This window comes from Rhinoderma darwinii, unplaced genomic scaffold (genome assembly GCF_050947455.1).
Source record: "Rhinoderma darwinii isolate aRhiDar2 unplaced genomic scaffold, aRhiDar2.hap1 Scaffold_4233, whole genome shotgun sequence".
Lineage (NCBI taxonomy): Eukaryota > Metazoa > Chordata > Amphibia > Anura > Rhinodermatidae > Rhinoderma > Rhinoderma darwinii.
In genome coordinates this window covers 48,148-55,926 of record NW_027463780.1, presented here as the reverse complement: position 1 = coordinate 55,926, position 7,779 = coordinate 48,148, and positions in this window count along the sequence as shown.

The window sequence follows — 7,779 nt, the reverse complement described above, 5'->3', positions numbered from 1 at the left end:
TGTATATAAGAGCAGTATTATAGTAGTTATATTCTTGTATATAGGGAGCAGTATTATAGTAGTTATATTCTTGTATATAGGCGGCAGTATTATAGTAGTTATATTCTTGTATATAGTGAGCAGTATTATAGTAGTTATATTCTTGTATATAGGGGCAGTATTATAGTAGTTATATTCTTGTATATAGGGAGCAGTATTATAGTAGTTATATTCTTGTATATAGGGGCAGTATTATAGTAGTTATATTCTTGTATATAGGGGCAGTATTATAGTAGTTATATTCTTGTATATAGGGAGCAGTATTATAGTAGTTATATTCTTGTATATAGGGAGCAGTATTATAGTAGTTATATTCTTGTACATAGGAGGCAGTATTATAGTAGTTATATTCTTGTATACAGGAACATGTATATTCTTGTATATAGGGGCAGTATTATAGTAGTTATATTCTTGTATATAGGGAGCAGTATTATAGTAGTTATATTCTTGTATATAGGGGCAGTATTATAGTAGTTATATTCTTGTATATAGGGGCAGTATTATAGTAGTTATATTCTTGTATATAGGGAGCAGTATTATAGTAGTTATATTCTTGTACATAGGAGGCAGTATTATAGTAGTTATATTCTTGTATACAGGAACAGTATTATAGTAGTTATATTCTTGTATATAGGAGCAGTATTATAATAGTTATATTCTTGTATATAGGAGCAGTATTATAGTAGTTATATTCTTGTATATAGGGGGCAGTATTATAGTAGTTATATTGTATATAGGGGCAGTATTATAGTAGTTATATTCTTGTATATAGGAGGCAGTATTATAGTAGTTATATTCTTGTATATAGGGAGCAGTATTATAGTAGTTATATTCTTGTATATAGGGGCAGTATTATAGTAGTTATATTCTTGTATATAGGAGCAGTATTATAGTAGTTATATTCTTGTATATAGGGGGCAGTATTATAGTAGTTATATTGTATATAGGGGCAGTATTATAGTAGTTATATTCTTGTATATAGGAGGCAGTATTATAGTAGTTATATTCTTGTATATAGGGAGCAGTATTATAGTAGTTATATTCTTGTATATAGGGGCAGTATTATAGTAGTTATATTCTTGTATATAGGGGCAGTATTATAGTAGTTATATTCTTGTATATAGGGAGCAGTATTATAGTAGTTATATTCTTGTATATAGGGAGCAGTATTATAGTAGTTATATTCTTGTACATAGGAGGCAGTATTATAGTAGTTATATTCTTGTATACAGGAACATGTATATTCTTGTATATAGGGGCAGTATTATAGTAGTTATATTCTTGTATATAGGGAGCAGTATTATAGTAGTTATATTCTTGTATATAGGGGCAGTATTATAGTAGTTATATTCTTGTATATAGGGGCAGTATTATAGTAGTTATATTCTTGTATATAGGGAGCAGTATTATAGTAGTTATATTCTTGTACATAGGAGGCAGTATTATAGTAGTTATATTCTTGTATACAGGAACAGTATTATAGTAGTTATATTCTTGTATATAGGAGCAGTATTATAATAGTTATATTCTTGTATATAGAGGCAGTATTATAGTAGTTATATTCTTGTATATAGGAGCAGTAGTATAGTAGTTATATTCTTGTATATAGGAGCAGTATTATAGTAGTTATAATCTTGTATATAGGAGCAGTATTATAGTAGTTATATTCTTGTATATAGGGGGGCAGTATTATAGTAGTTATATTCTTGTATATAGGGAGCAGTATTATAGTAGTTATATTCTTGTATATAGGGAGCAGTATTATAGTAGTTATATTCTTGTATATAGAGGGTAGTATTTGAATAAGAGGATTTCTGTTGTTTCTCATGTATCCGGCCTGTGGCTTTGAATATTTGCTTTGGGTGGAGAAATTTCAGTTCCTTTGTTGTGGGTGAAAACACAGAAGAAAAACATTGTTAGCATCTCAATTATCTTGTAGATTTTTCACACATTGTGTAAATGAAGCGTGACCAGAAATACTTGAAAATAATGACAATTTGTGACCCGAACCTAATTGAAGGCAAATGTCATTTCACAGTAACTGACATTATATAATAATATTAACATGTAGACAGTATGCTGCTGTGCTGTGTATCTAATCCTATTATGTGTGATACTTTCTGATAAGCCACTGTATCTAGGCTTATCATGTGTGATACTGTCTGCTGAGCTGCTGTATCTAAACCTGTCACTTGTGAGAGGATCTATAAGCATGCTGGATCTACTAGTCCTTCTCAATGAATTAGAAGATCATCAAAAAGTTCATTTATTTCAGTAATTCAATTCGAAAAGTGTCTCGTATATTCTATAGATTCATCACACAGAGGGATCTATTTCCAGCATTTTTTTCTTCTAATGTTGATGATTATGGGAACAGTTACTGAAAACCCCAAATTTAGTGTCAAGTCTGTCCAGTATCTGCCCTCAATACTTGGTCGGGGCTCCGACTCTGCATAAATTACTGAATCAATGCGGTGTGGCATGGAGGTGATCAGCCTGTGGCACTGCTGAGGTTATCAATGTGGCGTGGCATGAAGGCGATCAGCCTGTGGCACTGCTGAGGTGTTATCAATGCGGCGTGGTATGGAGGCGATCAGCCTGTGGCACTGCTGAGGTTATCAATGTGGCGTGGCATGAAGGCGATCAGCCTGTGGCACCTGCTGAGGTTATCAATGCGGCGTGGCATGGAGACGATCAGCCTGTGGCACTGCTGAGGTGTTATCAATGCGGCGTGACATGGAGGTGATCAGCCTGTGTTACTGCTGAGGTGTTATCAATGCAGCGTGGCATGGAGTCGATCAGCCTGTGGCACTGCTGAGGTGTTATCAATGCGACGTGGCATGGAGGCGATCAGCCTGTGGCACTGCTGAGGTGTTATCAATGCGGCATGGCATGGAGGTGATCAGCCTGTGTCACTGCTGAGGTGTTATCAATGCGACGTGGCATGGAGGCGATCAGCCTGTGGCACTGCTGAGGTGTTATCAATGCGGCGTGGCATGGAGGCGATCAGCCTGTGTTACTGCTGAGGTGTTATCAATGCGGCATGGCATGGGGGGCGATCAGTCTGTGGCACTGCTGAGGTGTTATCAATGCGGCGTGGCATGGAGGCGATCAGCCTGTGGCACTGCTGAGGTGTTATCAATGCGGCGTGGCATGGAGGCGATCAGCCTGTGTTACTGCTGAGGTGTTATCAATGCGGCGTGGCATGGAGGCGATCAGCCTGTGTTACTGCTGAGGTGTTATCAATGCGGCATGGCATGGGGGCGATCAGTCTGTGGCACTGCTGAGGTGTTATCAATGCGGCGTGGCATGGAGGCGATCAGTCTGTGGCACTGCTGAGGTGTTATCAATGCGACGTGGCATGGAGGCGATCAGCCTGTGTCACTGCTGAGGTGTTATCAATGCGGCGTGGCATGGGGGCGATCAGCCTGTGGCACTGCTGAGGTGTTATCAATGCAGCGTGGCATGGGGGCGATCAGCCTGTGGCACTGCTGAGGTGTTATGGAGGCCCAGGTTGCTTTGATATCGGCCTTCAGCTCGTCTGCATTGTTGGGTCTGGGGTCTCATCTTCCTCTTGACAATATCCTATAGATTTTTCATGGGGTTTAGGTTGGCGAGTTTGCTGGCCAATCAGGTGCAGGGATACTGTGGTTATTACACCTGGTGTTGGTACTTTTGGCAGTGTGGGCAGGTGCCAAGTCCTGCTAGAAAATGAAATCCGCGTCTCCATAAAGCTTGTCAGCAGAGGGAAGCATGAAGTGCTGGGAATGTCCTGCTAGACGCTGCGCTGACTCCAGACTTGATATAACACAGTGACCGGCACCAGCAGATGACACGGCCCCCAAACCATCACTGACTGCGGACACTTCACACTGGACCGCAGGACACTTGGACTGACTCCTCTCCACTCTCCTCCAGACTCCGGGACCTTCCAAATATAATGCCAAATTTACTGTCATCTGAGAACAGGACTGTGGACACCGAGCAGCAGACCCGTCATTGTAAAGACTTAGGAAACCTTTGCGGGTGTTTTTTGTTGATTGGCTGATTAGAGGGTCACACCACGAGTCCACAATCTGCAACTAACACCCAATATTCTCATTTTCCGAGACACTAAATGTTGGGTTTTCAGTAACTGTTCCCATAATCATCAACATTAAAAGAAGAAACTGCTGGAAATAGATCCCTCTGTGTGATGAATCTATAGAATATATGAGAGAGACTTTGAATTGAATTACTGAAATAAATGAACTTTTTGATGATCTTCTAATTAATTGAGAAGGACTAATATATATCAGCTGGATCTCTGTACATGCAGGATCTATATATCAGCTGGATCTCTACATGCAGGATCTATATATCAGCTGGATCTCTGTACATGCAGGATCTATATATCAGCTGGATCTCTGTACATGCAAGATCTATATATCAGCTGGATCTCTACATGCAGGATCTATATATCAGCTGGATCTCTGTACATGCAGGATCTATATATCAGCTGGATCTCTGTACATGCAGGATCTATATATCAGCTGGATCTCTGTACATGCAGGATCTATATATCAGCTGGATCTCTACATGCAGGATCTATATATCAGCTGGATCTCTGTACATGCAGGATCTATATATCAGCTGGATCTCTGTACATGCAGGATCTATATATCAGCTGGATCTCTGTACATGCAGGATCTATATATCCGCTGGATCTCTGTACATGCAGGATCTATATATCAGCTGGATCTCTGTACATGCAGGATCTATATATCAGCTGGATCTCTACATGCAGGATCTATATATCAGCTGGATCTCTGTACATGCAGGATCTATATATCAGCTGGATCTCTGTACATGCAGGATCTATATATCAGCTGGATCTCTGTACATGCAGGATCTATATATATCAGCTGGATCTCTGTACATGCAGGATCTATATATATCAGCTGGATCTCTGTACATGCAGGATCTATATATCAGCTGGATCTCTGTACATGCAGGATCTATATATCCGCTGGATCTCTGTACATGCAGGATCTATATATCAGCTGGATCTCTACATGCAGGATCTATATATCAGCTGGATCTCTGTACATGCAGGATCTATATATCAGCTGGATCTCTGTACATGCAGGATCTATATATCAGCTGGATCTCTACATGCAGGATCTATATATCAGCTGGATCTCTGTACATGCAGAATCTATATATCCGCTGGATCTCTGTACATGCAGGATCTATATATCAGCTGGATCTCTGTACATGCAGGATCTATATATCAGCTGGATCTCTACATGCAGTATCTATATATCAGCTGGATCTCTGTACATGCAGGATCTATATATCAGCTGGATCTCTGTACATGCAGGATCTATATATCAGCTGGATCTCTGTACATGCAGGATCTATATATCCGCTGGATCTCTGTACATGCAGGATCTATATATCAGCTGGATCTCTGTACATGCAGGATCTATATATCAGCTGGATCTCTACATGCAGGATCTATATATCAGCTGGATCTCTGTACATGCAGGATCTATATATCAGCTGGATCTCTGTACATGCAGGATCTATATATCAGTTGGATCTCTGTACATGCAGGATCTATATATATCAGCTGGATCTCTGTACATGCAGGATCTATATATATCAGCTGGATCTCTGTACATGCAGGATCTATATATCAGCTGGATCTCTGTACATGCAGGATCTATATATCCGCTGGATCTCTGTACATGCAGGATCTATATATCAGCTGGATCTCTACATGCAGGATCTATATATCAGCTGGATCTCTGTACATGCAGGATCTATATATCAGCTGGATCTCTGTACATGCAGGATCTATATATCAGCTGGATCTCTGTACATGCAGGATCTATATATCCACTGGATCTCTGTACATGCAGGATCTATATATCCGCTGGATCTCTGTACATGCAGGATCTATATATCAGCTGGATCTCTGTACATGCAGGATCTATATATCCGCTGGATCTCTGTACATGCAGGATCTATATATCAGCTGGATCTCTACATGCAGGATCTATATATCAGCTGGATCTCTGTACATGCAGGATCTATATATCCGCTGGATCTCTGTACATGCAGGATCTATATATCAGCTGGATCTCTGTATATGCAGGATCTATATATCAGCTGGATCTCTACATGCAGGATATATATATCCTCTGGATCTCTGTACATGCAGGATCTATATATCAGCTGGCTCTCTACATGCAGGATCTATATATCCACTGGATCTCTGTACATGCAGGATCTATATATCAGCTGGATCTCTGTACATGCAGGATCTATATATCCACTGGATCTCTGTACATGCAGGATCTATATATCAGCTGGATCTCGACATGCAGGATCTATGTACATGCAGTATCTATATATCCGCTGGATCTCTGTACATGCAGGAGCTATATATCAGCTGGATCTCTGTACATGCAGGATCTATATATCAGCTGGATCTCTACATGCAGGATATATATATATCCACTGGATCTCTGTACATGCAGGATCTATATATCAGCTGGATCTTTACATGCAGGATCTATATATCAGCTGGATCTCTGTACATGCAGGATCTATATATCAGTTGGATCTCTGTACATGCAGGATCTATATATCCGCTGGATCTCTACATGCAGGATCTATATATCCGCTGGATCTCTACATGCAGGATCTATATATATCAGCTGGATCTCTGTACATGCAGGATCTATATATATCAGCTGGATCTCTGTACATGCAGGATCTATATATATCAGCTGGATCTCTGTACATGCAGGATCTATATATATCAGCTGGATCTCTGTACATGCAGGATCTATATATCAGCTGGCTCTCTACATGCAGGATCTATATATCCACTGGATCTCTGTACATGCAGGATCTATATATCAGCTGGATCTCTACATGCAGGATCTATATATCCACTGGATCTCTGTACATGCAGGATCTATATATCCGCTGGATCTCTACATGCAGGATCTATATATCCACTGGATCTCTGTACATGCAGGATCTATATATCCGCTGGATCTCTACATGCAGGATCTATATATCAGCTGGATCTCTGTACATGCAGGATCTATATATCAGCTGGATCTCTACATGCAGGATCTATATATCCGCTGGATCTCTGTACATGCAGGATCTATATATCCGCTGGATCTCTCTACATGCAGGATCTATATATATATATATATATCCGCTGGATCTCCATCTGTTTACTAGACACAATGGGATGTTGTAAGAAGCTGCAGCAGCTGCGGAGCATTGACATGACTAGTGTAACTTATATATTATATCCGTACAGACGACCGGCCGCCTCTCCTGACGTCTGTTTTAGTCAATAATTGTATTCCCCATGAAATAACTTTTCTGGAACATATTTTATTAGAACTCTAGGCTGTGCTGTTCCTCTGTTATTCCTCCTAGAAGTGTATGAATAAATTGACAACTAGGTGTTACCATTTGGGGGCGTGTCCCTACACCGACTGACACTGTCCAATCAGCGCTCACAATCTCAGGCTGTGTAGGGACACGCCCATTTGACAAGGGAGATGCTAACACCCAGTTGTCAATTTCTAATAGGAATAATAGAGGAACGGCACCATGAGGAGTTCGAAGAAAATATGTCCCAGAATGTTATTTCATGGACAATACTAGAATTTACTAAAACAGACGCGTCAGCGGAGGCGACAGATCTTTGTTAAAGGGGTATTA